Consider the following 14,526-nt stretch of genomic DNA (forward strand, 5'->3'; position numbering starts at 1 on the left):
CATAACAAACTCCTTTATCAATTTCTTTAAATACAATACTATCTTTCATCAATCATACAGTCTTACTTCATACTTCTACTTACACATTTGTAGTTTAACTTCGATAGATACATTATGATTAGACAAGTACCTAACCGAAATCAATTCATAAACCATCTATTCAGTTGACTCTTTTCTAGCATGTCCATACTTTACCATTCCATACTTTTGTATAACATTCTCATTTACTTGACCCGTTCAAAACGGGTCAATACATACTTCTTCAAAATATTAAATATCACATACATTCGTTTGATCCGTTTATAGCGGATCAAACATCCATCTCTTCTTTTAACGTATACATCCGATTTGACCCGTTCATGCCGAGTTAATACATACACATCTTTTTCGCATAACCTTTCATCCATTCGACTCATTCACAACGGGTCGGTCCGGATTCATTCTTTTACATGATAAATTCCATTCACATGACCTGTTCATAACGGGTTAAATTACATACTACAATTTAACGTCAACTTTTGAAGAGTGTAAAGATATGAATTTCATTTCACACGAAAAAGGCAATTACAAAGCAATGGCAGGTAGTCGGGCAACAAGTTGCGCCGCCACCCCCTTTTGAATAGAAAAACCAATTCTACTAAATACAAAGTTTGAAACCTTTAGCGACGAAGAATTACTGTTAACGACTTTTTGAACCCGATTCAAGAGTCGCACAGCGTCAGGAGCGAGACCACCAAAGGTATCAAACGCAAACGGGACAAACACATGTTGATTCTCCCGGCAAACGTCAACTAATAACACTACGAGTTTCAAATATAGACATTTCAATAAACAAAGTAAAAGGGTATGCGTAAAGTAACATACCTCGATTTTACGAGCGTTCCATTTTCTTGACGTTTGGGCCTTCTTCTTTTACGCCTACATTTAATGCATCCATCTTTAGTTTTCAAGGATTCATCTCATCACATAGAATTTCATGATCACTTTTAAGTACAAAATACTAATAATCATCACTTATTCACTCTAGTCATTTAGGCATTTTATCGAGCACTTGGTGTGCAATAACTTTAGGTGCCTAAAATCTACCAAGATTACATGTTGTTATGAACCCTTTTTCTTCTACATGAACTTCAATCATTCTAATTATCAAATAAATTGTTAAAAATAATCATCCATTCCATAATCATGTCAATTACACAACACAAGTTCCTAACTAAAACTCATAATCTATGGTTCTACTTCAAAACCCACTTCATAGTATGGTGAGTTTACCCTAACAACATATGATTTCATCACATTCATACAATTTAGCATTAACTTTAGTTCTAATTCGTAATCTAATCATTAATTTACATTATACATAATCAACACATAGGTATAATCTCTTCCACACCTTCTCATCAAATCAAAACTCAACCAAATCAGAAATTATAACTTACCTCTTGCTAAATTAGCTTAGATGATTGGTTTTAAGTGTTCATGCATCGAATTTGGCCATAACTTCCATTCCAATTTCTTGAATTGGTGGAAGAAAGGGTTTTTCCCTTTTTCTTCTTTGCTCTAGGCGATACACACACTCTTGTGTGTTGTGTTTTTATTTCTTTGTATATATTTATCTTTTCCTTCTTACAAGTTTGGCCCTTCAAGTTTAATCATTATTTTAAACGGCTTAAAACTATTCTTAATTTGAAGTTCTAGCTTGCATTCTAACTAGGTTCATTCTCCTAGTTACCATTTGTAGTATTTTTTAACAATATGCATACTCAAATTTCTTTTTACATGACATAAACACACATTTAAATAGAAATGTACATAATTAAGTTTTGGGATGTTACAAGTCTACCCCTCTTAAAAGAGGGTTCGTCCTTGAAACCTTAATATGTACCGAATAAAGTAGGGTAGTGTTCACACATCTCATTGGACCAAAACTTGCCTAATAGTTTTGTTATGGAGTCGTGTTTCCTTGGAATCTTTTATAGAGATGGGCTTTTTAACATAATTCATTCGTTCATCAATTTTAATGTCTTCAAGCGGTATGTGCGCCGTTTCATCTGCGAGGCACCTTAGCAATTGTGATACATGGAAGGTGTTATGATTTTCGTCTAAAGCGGGAGGTAATTCTAAACGGTATGTGACCTTTCCAATTCGGGCTAGGATCTTGAAAGGCCAAATATATCGAGGACCCAATTTCCCCCGCTTACGAAAACGGATTATGCCCTTCCATGGGGAAACCTTCAGCAGTACACGGTCCCCAACCTGGAACTCAATAGGACGTCTCCTCTTATCCACATATGCCTTCTATCGATGTTAAGCTGCTTTTAATCGAGCCCTAATTAGATCGATCTTTTCGTTGGTCCTTGCTATTATATCTTTAGGCGCAAGTTCCTTTTGTCCCACTTCCCCCCAACATACAGGAGTTCTACACTTTCTTCCGTATAACAACTCATAAAGAGCCATTTGGATGCCATTATGATAGTTGTTATTATAGGAAACTTCCACAAGTGGCAAGTGGTCATCCCAGTTCCATCCAAAGTTTAAGGCGCATGCCATTAACATGTCTACAAGTGTTTGGATCGTCCGTTCTGATTGGTCATCTGTTTCGGGTGATAGGCGGTGCTTATATGTAATCTCGTACGCATATTTTCATGAAATTTTTGCCAATATCGGGAGGTAAATCTATGTCTTGATCCGACACAATTGACACAGGTACTCCATGGTGAGATATTATTTCGTTTACATACACTTCCGCCATCTTCTCCAAAGAGTAGGTCTCCCGAATGGATAAAAAGTGGGCGCTCTTTGTGAGTCGATCCACTACTATCCATATCGTATCGTGTCCCTTTTTCATCTTTTGAAGCTTGGTTACATGGTCCATTGTTATTTCCATGTCCATAATACCACTAACATCAAACAATCACTACACATTCATTCAGTCCACAACAATTACATATTCATCTAGCATGATAAGTTTTGTAAAAACCGTCTGTTTCTAATTATTATTCGTGTTAGTCACCAAAGTTCGAGAGTTATCATGTGTGTGTGTTCCAGTAATTCCCTGAATTACCAACGTAACCCCATTTAACTAACCCTAGTCAAATGCAGTGCTATGAATGTATGCCTAAATTAACTGCGGTTAGATTGAAGTAGTAACCTGAAGTTGCGGGTTGTCACATCATCCCCAACTTGAAAGAAATTTCGTCCCAAAATTTGATAAGCAGTATCGAAGTAGTGAAACAGTAAGTTAAGATGACTGTGGCTTTTCTGCGGGTACCACATCATCCCCAACTAGCGATCTGTGATCTTAAATGGGATTTTCAACTCTATATATTCCCCTATTTATCGCAATGATGGTTGCAGGTTATCCCATTAGTGAAATCAGTGTCTGTAACGGCTAGTTTGATTCGTAACGGCTAGTTCGATATTAATTGAAATATGGCATATAAGTTTAATCTAATATCAGCCATATTTGGGGGCAATTTTTAGGGGTTAATTTTTAATACTATGGATCACTGATCCTTAACAGATGGTGCATGAAGTCTGAGGATCATTGATCCTTATTATTATTTACATTTTCTAACAATTATATCCTTTATTTAAAACTTGTATTCGCAGGAATATAACGAATTGGACTTGGTCAATGCTCATACTTCGGGAATATGCTATCTATTCGCACGTGCTTGGAAGAGTGTAGCCATTATGGAGAACATGGGATACTTGCACCATTTTCGCTTTGTTTGTTATGTTATAGTTTCTATTTTTTAAAAGGGGATTATGAGCTCATTTTAGGCATAACACGGCAGACTTTGTGCTAACATACGAACACACAACACTCTCATACTCTCTCGCAAACAACACACACTAGTTACCATTGTATTGAGCTCATTATCTTCTGAAGTTGTACAAGGATCATTACTTGTTTTTGTTATACATTTGGTGATCGGTAGTTTCCATTACCTAAGGTTTTTTGTGCCGGAGATCTATCAAGGATCAAGGGATTTTTCCTCGTATAAATATCGGTGTTCATTGTTATTTTTACATTATACTTTGATTACTCAATTGTTTATACACATTAGCACTCTACCTCACAATCAAACTTTGGTTACATTACCCTTAAAATGATTTTTGACCAAAACACTTTTGAAATACCAAATCAGAATTGCCAGTAAGGAAATCAAGGTAATTACAAGAAACGATCTTACGACCATGGAAGCTATCAACTAGATCAAGATAACTATCATGGAAACTGGCAGAATCAAGGGAATTGGCAAATGGTTCAATTTGGGTCGGATGATAATTACATAAAGGCAAAACTTGATACAATTATGGAGTTCATGAAAGAGATTCATAAAGACAACAAGACCGTCAATAGTTAAAGGCATTGTCACAGCAAGTTGGTCAACTAGTTGAAGAAGTGGCAGTCATCAGAAGAGATCAAGTTAAGCTTCCAAGTGATTTTCAAGAAAATCAAGCTCACAAATCTTCTGACACAACGAGTGTCCACATAGATGAGGTAAGTACTCGTTCCCTTTCTTAAATTCTACTGTTGAAACTTAGTCACTACAATATGTTGAGGGTATGGTAGAGGATGTGACTGAGTCTGAGAATGAGAGTGAGAGTGGACGTGACCAAGAAATTGAAAGTTTTAAAAAGTCTAAACATGGTTCAACTAAAGCGTTTTCTAATAGTGATAATGGGAATGTAAAAGTTTCATCCCCTTAGCTTTACTTGCACACAAAAATTTAAGTAAACAGGCATCACCTAAGGGTGAAAATTGGGAAAGCTTTGGAAAGTTAAAAATAAATAAACCGTTGCTTGAAAAAAATAAAGGAAGTCCTGTTCATGTTGAATTTTTAGAAAAGTTTAGTACCCTGAATACAATGTCACAAGTTTCCTAAACAACTTGATTTGACTGCTCATGAGTACGCCGTTTTGATGGGTACCCTTCCCCCAAACTCCAAGATCCAGGAGCACATATTATTTTAATACAAATGGGTCATTTTAAATTGGACAGAGCTTTGTTGGATATTGGAGCCTGTGTGTGTATTTTACTGGGGAGTTTATATGATCAATATGATTTTGGGCCACTACAAAAAGTTAAAACCATAGTGGTGCTGGCTGATCAAACTCCGGCGTATTCTTGAGGGATTGTAAGGGACGTGATTGTGAAAGTTTGGGAACTTTTTATTATCTTTTCGATTTCTTGGTACTTGACTATGTTAAAATAACCAACCAACTGTTATATTGGGCAGACCGTTCATAGCTTTTGCTCATGAAATCATTCATTGTGCTGAGGGAACAGTCAAGTTTAGATTTGGGGATCAAAAGTTAACTTTAAAAGTAGAGTAAATTACAAGTTTTGTCCTTTATCTTTACATCAAATTTCAGGCGTTGTCCTTTAGCCAAAAAGTTGACAGGCGGTGTCCATTATGTTGCCAAATCTTGCAAATTTTGTCCTTTTAGCCAAACCCAGTTAGATTTTTTGGTTAAATCTGGTCACTCAAGGGCATTTTAGTCTTTCTACCCCATTTATTTAATATTATCTAAAAATAAAACAAAAAAATTAAATTATTATTATTATTATTATTATTATATAGAGTAAATTACGGACCACCATCACCACCACCCTTAATCACCATCACCACCACCCTCCACCGCCGCCACCACCGCCACCACCACCACTACCGCCACCATCAAACACACCTTAAACCGCCCAACATAACAATCTAGTGAAGTCCCTATCTCTCTTCTCTCTCTCTCTCTAATATAACCTGTCACCACTTTCCACCACCGTTCACACATCACCGCCACCATAAGCATCCATCTACAACCACCACCATCGTTCATAAACAAAACCCCCAAATTTCAATTATGCAAAACAACATAAAACCTAACAAAAAACCCCCAAATTTCAATTATGCAAAACAACATAAAACCTAACAAAAACAGTTATTTTCGTTTCATAAATTCTACCTAAACCAAAATGACATTCAATTCAACTCCTAAACAGAGATCCAAACCTCAAGTAACCGTACCAAAAAAATCCACAAACAACATAAAACCTAACGCAACCAGTTATCTTCTTATCATCAATTCTAAAAGCAGAACTTCATTGAAAATATTTCATCAATTCACAACAAAACACACAAAATTCAATCAATTATAACAAACAAACCTCATACATTAAGCTGATCGGTATACCCCTTCCTCACAATCTCACTCTCATCACAAAGCTTATCAAAGAACAAGAACCTTCTCAACCCATAAACCCTCACAAACTGCGATAACGAAACGAACGACAACGTCGCCACACTGCTCAGCGACAGCTGCACCAGCTCCGATCACAGACCTGTGTCACCGTCTCCGATCTCCGATCCGATCTCAAAACCAGAAAAAAAATCACATGCGGTGGTGACGGTGGGGCTATGGCGGTGGTGTGTCGGTGGTTGGTGATTTGGGGGTGGTGACGGTGAGGCTATGGCGGTGGTGATTTGGTGACTGGTTATGTTAGAGAGAGAGAAGAGAGAGAGGGACTTCAATTTGTGAGAGATAGATGAGATATTATATATTTTTTTATTTTTTAATTTATTGCAAACTAGTCCCTAAACATATGTTTTTTTACATAATAGTTCCTGAAGAGATGAAATGACAACAATACCCTCATGTGCATTGCACATGACCAGATTTAACTAAAAAATCTAACTGAGTTTGGCCTAAAGGACAAAACGTGCAAGATTTTGAAAACACAAAGGACACCGTCTGTCAAATTTTGGTTTAAAGGACAGCGCCTGCAATTTGGGACATACATAAGGGACAAAACTTGTAATTTACTCTTAAAAGTATTTTCAAACTCAACCAAATTTGTTGCTAATAAGTGTGGACCTTCCAAAAAGAAGAGTCTTATGGAAGAGAAATAATGCTTTATGATTAACAGGTTGGTAGCAGTGAAGAACAAGTAGAAGAAACCAAGGAGGAGCAGGAGAAAGAACGGATAAAAATCATAGAAGACGGATGAAGAAGAAGAAGGAAAGTGTGAGTTGTTCAACTCTCAATGAAGTTGTATCATGTTCAAGTTTGGTAATTTTCAAGATAACTATACTAATCAATGAGTAATTATTACCTGCCACACATTGTGTATCCATTGTCACTGGACTGAAAAAATCCATGAACGGAGGTGGGTTCATGATACGGATTTGGAGGTGGGTTCGGTGCAATTTGTGGGGATCATATAAGGTGGAGGATGATAATGAGTTAGGGTTTTGTTTAAGGGTTAAAAGACAAAACTACCCCTATAGTGTTAAGTCAGTAATGGAATACACTAACATGGAATACACTAACAGTTTTAAAGAGGGGGGGGGGGGTTCTGAGTGTTCAAAAAAAGTAAACCAGAGGGACTCATGATGTGAGAATTAGGAAATGAGGACTCAGGTTGATGTCGCCCATAAACCATAGGGACACGTATTGCACTTTACTCTAAAAAATACATGTAAGTAATTTGGGCTTAGGATTGTTGGCGATAGGATTTGTTCTATACCTATGCATACATACATATGATATAAGAATCATAAAAACGAAAGCAATATAATTTCTTTCTACAAAAGGGGCTCCATTTTATTATAATTTTGTGGTTATGCACGGTTCGTGGTGGGGTTTGTAGTGTATAGTTATAGTTATGTATACACATAGTGTCCAAAAAGCTTGAGTCTGTCATGTAGACTCAAACAAACAATAAAATTCTAAGGTAATGTTTTAATCCATAATATATCGAAGCTATTAAAAGATAGGTTACTATATAAGCATGACTATGTGGTTATGTGAAGGAAAAATAACATGAAAGGGTGGCTACGTAGGACCTCCGACCACAGAACCACCTACCCCCTCTTCCTTGAGAGGGGTACACCCTCTTTGGTGCATTCAAACTAAGGGTGTTGACCTCACCAAATTTGAAACCAATTGTTGAAGCCGTCAATCCTCAAATGCCATATGGCCTTTTTTTAATATTAGTTATTTTATTTATGACTTAAGGGTGTAGGGAGTGGTTAAACACTTTGGAGTGGCAAACCAAAAAACCGACCAATCAGAGCGCGCCATGTCAATCAGTCAAAAGTGTTTAAACTTTGGTGAAAAGTGTTGGCAATGGTTTAGACACTTGGTGAATGGTAAACTATTCTTTTAAAAAAAAGGAAAAAGGTGTGATTGGTTGAGATAGGAATGGACCCCACCCCACCACACACACACTCCCTTCACCGACGCGGTAACCAAACACCGATTTGGCAAACTTGGAAGCGGCAAAGTATGTTGGTGGTGGTGTTTACCGCACGGTAAACGTGTTTGCCGATCCTTGCCGATCACCACTCCGTATACCCTAATTAGATTTTTCTCAAATACACTCGTGACGGTTAAATTAAAAAAAAAAAAAAAAAACTAAATACGTTGTCTTGTTTATTATTTTTTTAACACTCCAATACAAATTTTAACAATAAATACAGTTACTTAAAAATTCATTTTGGTTTCTTTAATTTTGATTTCTTAAGTGGTGTCGACACATCTTTGAAATTTGATTTCTTAAGTGGTGTAGCCAAATGTTTGAATTTTGATTTCTTAAGTGTTCGTCAGTCGTCACATGTTTGAATCGATATTTTTGACAATAAGTAATTGTTTAAGAGAAAGTGAATTAGCCTGTAATTGTCTGATTTTTATAATTTTCATTACTTGTAGTAATGGTATATATACAGTAGCGGAGCCAGAAACTTTTTCTTATGGTGTCATTTTTTATGGATACGCTGATTTATAGTAAACCAGAGTCGAACTTTTTGGATCAGTTCGGATCTAGTCGGGTCGAATCAAATAATAAAAGCAAATATCAGAGTAAAAGTACAATGTCAGTGAATAAAAACACATAATAAAATTAAAAATTCATTTGAAATATATAAAAATTTTCATTTAATAGTTGCTCTGTACGCATTTTCATATTTTGAAAACAATTTATAATGTTTTCAACTAGTATTCGAGCATGCGCTTCGCGGCGGGTCGTAGGAGGTTGATGGTGAAGATTGGAGCCCATGTTTTGCGACGAGGTCGTCAACGTTGATGGCGAGGATGTATATATTTCATGACGTTAAAATTAAGCAAATTAACACAGCTAAGTAAACAATTTAGAGTTAAAAGTTTCATTTAACTATAATAAGGTAAATAAAAAGATATAATATTTATTATCTTGTATATTTTATATAGAGGGGTTAAAAAGCAACATGATGTCTAAAGTTAAAAGTTAGCTTTAATTATAATAAGTAAAACAAAAAAGAACTAAACCTATAAAAAGGATAAAAGAATATATATTTGTTAAAAAGGAAAAAAAATATGTTTATTAACATTATTAAACTTTAAGGACCGTATGATAACTCTATTAAAGTTTGGGGGTTGAAACATAAATCGCTTATAAAAAATACAATTATTATTAAACTTACCTATGGTAAACCTATTGAAGTTCAATGTTATATGTAATACATTTATCAAAAAGTTATTATAGTTTATAAGTTGTGTGGTAACTTTATTAATGTTCAGGGTTAGAGATGTAAATTAATATAAAAAAAAGACAATAATATTATAGCCTTATAATTATGAATTAAACTATTAAATGACCAAACATAGATTTATTACTATTTACGTTTTGAATTGTTATAGTGTAGAATGGCAACTTGAAAAAAAAAAACTATTTTTAATTATAGCAAACAAGTGCAAGCATCATTTAGATGATCATCAAACATCTGGTTCCGGTTAGGTTAAACAATTGAAACAAAACCAATTAGACATGTGCCTATAATACTTACTAAACAATTGAAACAAAACCAATTAGACATGAGCCTACAATGCTTACTAAATTAGAAAAAAAAAATTAAGCATGGACCTCTAATGATTTAAAGTACATTAATTAAATTCAAGTAACTGGGCTTAATTTTTGAACTATAAATTTGTTTATTATCTAATTCTTTTAGAAGAAAACAAAACAAGGTGTTGTTTGTAAAAAGACAATGGTATTGCTTGTAAAAAAAAAACAATGGTGTCGATCGAATTTTTCCTATTATACGTTGTATTTGCTACACAAAATTCAATTGTGTCGGGCGACACCGTTGTTCAAAGTGTGGCTCTGCCACTGTATATATATTAGTCCATAAATATATATAATTGTCCAAATATTGTCCAAGTCCATAAATTTTTAAGATATATATTTATATTAATATATATTTTTTTTGTATTTGTTCATATAACCATTTAGGGAGACGTTATTGATCATTGTCAGTCAGTCTGATATTTGAATATTCTTCATGCCAGTCTCACCTTTCACATATTTTTCCTCCACCGGGTCTTCAGTTAAAAAAAATTAATGGAGTTAATTTTTTTTTTCTGAATTAGAAACTGATGTATTAGGGCTTTGAATCAGAACGAGAATACGAGTCTATTGATGTAAAACTTACCTCGAAACGGTGCTCCAAGCGACTTGATGTTTGTTAATTGGTAATTTAAACACCCGAATTGAAGCACCATTTTCATCGTTTGGAGCACAATTTCAAGGTAAGTTTTACATCATTCGACTCGTATCCTCGTTATGATCAAAAGCCCTAAAACGTTAGCTTGTATCACAGAAAAAAAAAAAACTGATGACCGGTGAAGGAAAAATAAGTAAAAGGTATGACTGGCATGGACAATATTCAAAGGTGAGACCGGCAATAAACAATGAACAATAACATCTAGTTGAAATTATTAAAGGTAAATTCCCTTTAAAAAAATAGTATTAGTTGGTTCAAAATAATCAATAAAACGTATTAAACAACTAAAAAAATCACTCTCCGTACTCATTTCACATAACTATAAAGATAACAAATAAATGTCAACTGTATGCGATATTTAAAACGATAATAATACATGGTATCCTTTCCCGATCTTGCTTTGCACATGCCTTTATTTATTTGAAATTTTTTAAATTTTATTATTTTGTCATTTTCCCCATTTTTTATATATATTTTTTTCTATATGATTTAAATCAGATCGGACATGTTGAGAAAAAAAAAAGTAAATTACAAAAATCATCCTTTATGTATGTCACTTATTGCAAACTGTGTTTTTTATCTTCAATAATTACAGAAAACGTACTCGATTTTTGCAAACCCTTGCAACTTATGTCCTTTATCCCTAACTCAATTATTTTTTTGTGATTAAATCTGAGTAAATGGACCCCACATGAGGGTATTTTGGTCATTTTACTCTCATGTGGGGTCCATTTGGTCAGATTTAACCACAAAAATACCCACATGTAGGGTCCATTTGTTCAGATTTAACCACAAAAATTAACTGAGTTAGGGCTAAAGGACATAACTTGCAAGGGTTTGCAAACATCAAGTAAATTTTCTATAATTATTGAAGACAAAGGACACAGTTTGCAATAAGTGACATACATAAAGGACTATTTTTGTAATTTACTAAAAAAAGAGATATATGTTTAAGAGAAGCATCTAGGGAAAAGAATAAACTTTTCTTTTAACTGTCAACAGAATCTATCCTGAGCATTTTCGGAGTATCTACTGGACCAAACGAAGTACTTCGATAGTAACCCGAGACCACCACCATTTTCGAGGAAAACCCGATAACTCATCCGTCCATAGGCACGACGGTGATATTACCAGTAAAACTCGTTTGACTCAAAGATCGAACACAGGTTTCCCTGGGTCTCCTATCATTGCCCACGAGTGCCTCACTATGAGAGTTGAACTTCCATCTCCCAAAAGAAATCCAAGTCTTCTATCACTTGATCTAAAGGCCATTAACGTAAAAAGAATAAACTAAATGAAAACTTTTATATATTTACCTTACGTAATAACAAACAAAAGAGCTCTTAGTGAAATTTTTTAAATTCCATACGATAATCAACAAAATAAGAATAAACCATTTGAAAATTAATCATGCAATACAATGGGAAACATGTATTACAAAATAATTATCGACCTGTGCTTTAGTAGGGATGTGCAACGGTTCAGAACCGGACCGAGCTGAATTGAACTGGAATCAAACTGGAACCGTTTAATGCTAAATATAAGAACCGGAATCAACCGTATTTTAGCCGTTCCGGTTTGGTTCGAAACCGGGTTAAACGGTTCTCGCGTAAATGGTTCTCGCCGGAACCGGTTGCCAATTAAATCCTAAAACTAACAACAAAATAAAAATATTTAAAACAATCAAACCGTTTAAAACATATAATTAAGAGTTGCAACATCCAAAATTTAAACAATCAAGGTAAAAGTAGCAACAATAAAATGTTTTAAACCATGAAATGCAAGTACACAATGTAAAAAAACAAAAATCAACTAAAAATTTTTTGATTAACCATCACAAAAACATCATTTAAACATTATATAAAAACTATTTTTATATTCATTAATCCTAGATATATTTTTCTAAATATAATATTTAAAGTTTATATAAATTAATAGGGTTTTTAAATATATTATTTAAAGTTTAAAACTAAGCCGGTTCTAGCGGTTCCTTAAATAGACCCGTCGGTTATAACCAGAACCGAACCAGGAACCGTTTATTCCTATATTTAAGAACCGGAACCAGAACCGAAATACAACAATATGGTTCAGATCTAACGGTTACGATTCGGTTTCCTGGTTCTGGCGGTTTGAAACCGTAAATTGCTCAGCCCTGTGCTTTAGAAAAAAAAACTTATGCATTGCCCAAAAGGATATGAGGTGAAAAAGATATCTTACATCAATAAAAAACCATAATAATGAATACCTCGTACTGATACTGATGATGTTAAGTTACTATCTATGCGAGTGGTTATGATACCAGATCGACCCTTTTAGTGGTTTTAGGCTCTAAATTAATGCTGGAAATATAGGTAGGTTGGTTTAGTTTATGGTAATAATAAAAGTTGTAATAATTGAAAGATAATATAAAAAACAAACAAAAGGGAAGGAGTGGGTGGGAGGCGTTTGGAAACATTCATAGATTGTGGATTTTGTTCTTGAAAAGTTTCGGATAATGGTTTTTTTTTTTCTATTGAAGTTAGTGACACATTGGTAAAGACAAATCCATTATAAATACTTAGGTTTGCCTGACGACTTGTTGGGTCATCTGAAGATTACAAACGAAAAAGCATTCAACAACAATAAAACCTTGGTCAGGACGGCGATATGTTATACAAAGGAGTTGATTTTGTTTGCATAAAAGTAGGTTGAAATTTTATAATGTTAATTGGGATAGATGATGTGATTTCAATATTAGACCACTCGTAGTGGGGGGTTGTTTGGGCATGGAGACGCCCGAAAACGCTTGGGTCACCGCCCCCGGGGCGTTTGTTTTCAAATTTGAGCTTGGGTATGGCCTTTAAAAAGCCGTGATTTTAAATGTTTTGAGGATTTTTGTGGCACCGAGGAAAATCCACAGTCCTCCTGAGTTAACATCTTGTTGTTTTGGACTACTTCTCTCTTGTTGTTTTACTTGTCAAATTTCGGGACGAAATTTCTTTTAAGTTGGGGATGATGTGACAACTTGAGATTTTGAGGCCTTTCTTTTACGTATTACTTGTTCCACAATTCAGTTGATGATGCCGTAACTCGTGCATGTTATTAGAATGGTTAATATTAAGGCATTGCTATGTTTGAATGACTGGTGCATTGTCACGTTTGACTGTTCCTTGAAAAGGTGAATATTGTTTACTGTGTAAAGTTTAGATATAGCAGAATACCACACTTGATTTACACTTGGCACACGAAACCTTAGTCGTCGAAAAATAGGGCTCGCCAAAGGAGTCTTTCGTCACCAACACCCTTGACGAAGAATGGTCCTTCGTCAAGAGGTCTTTCGCCATTTAGGGGCCTCGGCCCAGGTTATTTCGGCCCAGATCTATTCTCAGCCAGAATACTCAAAGCCCAATAAAGGCCCAACCACCTCTAACTAGTACCGCAAATATCAATAAGGACCCGATATTTCCAAAACACACACATACGGCCTCAAACCCTAAACCTCCCTAGGCTCGAAGACAACATTCTTCCTTTCTCTCTCTCCCATATTCGAAGCCGGCGGTAGTCCCCTCCCATTCGGAGCTCCACTTCCTTTGTTCGGTCACTTTCCTTCACATCCTGTAGCACGGTTAGTGAACTTACTTATAGATTGAGTTGGATTCTAAATGTTTTTGTCTGTGATCATGTGTTATAATTGTTTGCATGATTATCATTGTTGTGGTGTGCGATAGATACTCTTGTGGTATGAACTACATCCAAATTGATTATGCTTTATTGATGTCGATTATATGATTTAATGTTGTGAGTATGTTCATGGTTGGTGTCTAAACATTCACTAGTTTTCAATCGGATAGAATGATGGATTCACTGTTTTCATGTCAAGGATATGTTGGTAATCTGTTCGAATATTATTTTGATAATGGTAGCATAACTGAAATCGATGGACTTGTTGTTGAATTCTGGATATCATTTGGCTGTTTGATTCGTTGGAATATTGTGTGATGAT

The 14,526-nt window shown here is 34.9% G+C and overlaps 1 long non-coding RNA gene across 1 annotated transcript; it reads right to left on the reverse strand.

Annotated features, from left to right (window-relative positions):
- Positions 1-1,588, reverse strand: LOC110865142. Its single transcript, XR_002550397.2, has 3 exons — positions 1,440-1,588; positions 865-918; positions 1-472 (listed from the first exon to the last, which is right to left on the reverse strand). It is a non-coding gene; the product is annotated as an uncharacterized LOC110865142 (long non-coding RNA).
- Between the last annotated feature and the right edge of the window lie 12,938 nt (positions 1,589-14,526).

This window comes from Helianthus annuus, chromosome 6, assembly GCF_002127325.2.
Source record: "Helianthus annuus cultivar XRQ/B chromosome 6, HanXRQr2.0-SUNRISE, whole genome shotgun sequence".
Classification (NCBI taxonomy): domain Eukaryota; kingdom Viridiplantae; phylum Streptophyta; class Magnoliopsida; order Asterales; family Asteraceae; genus Helianthus; species Helianthus annuus.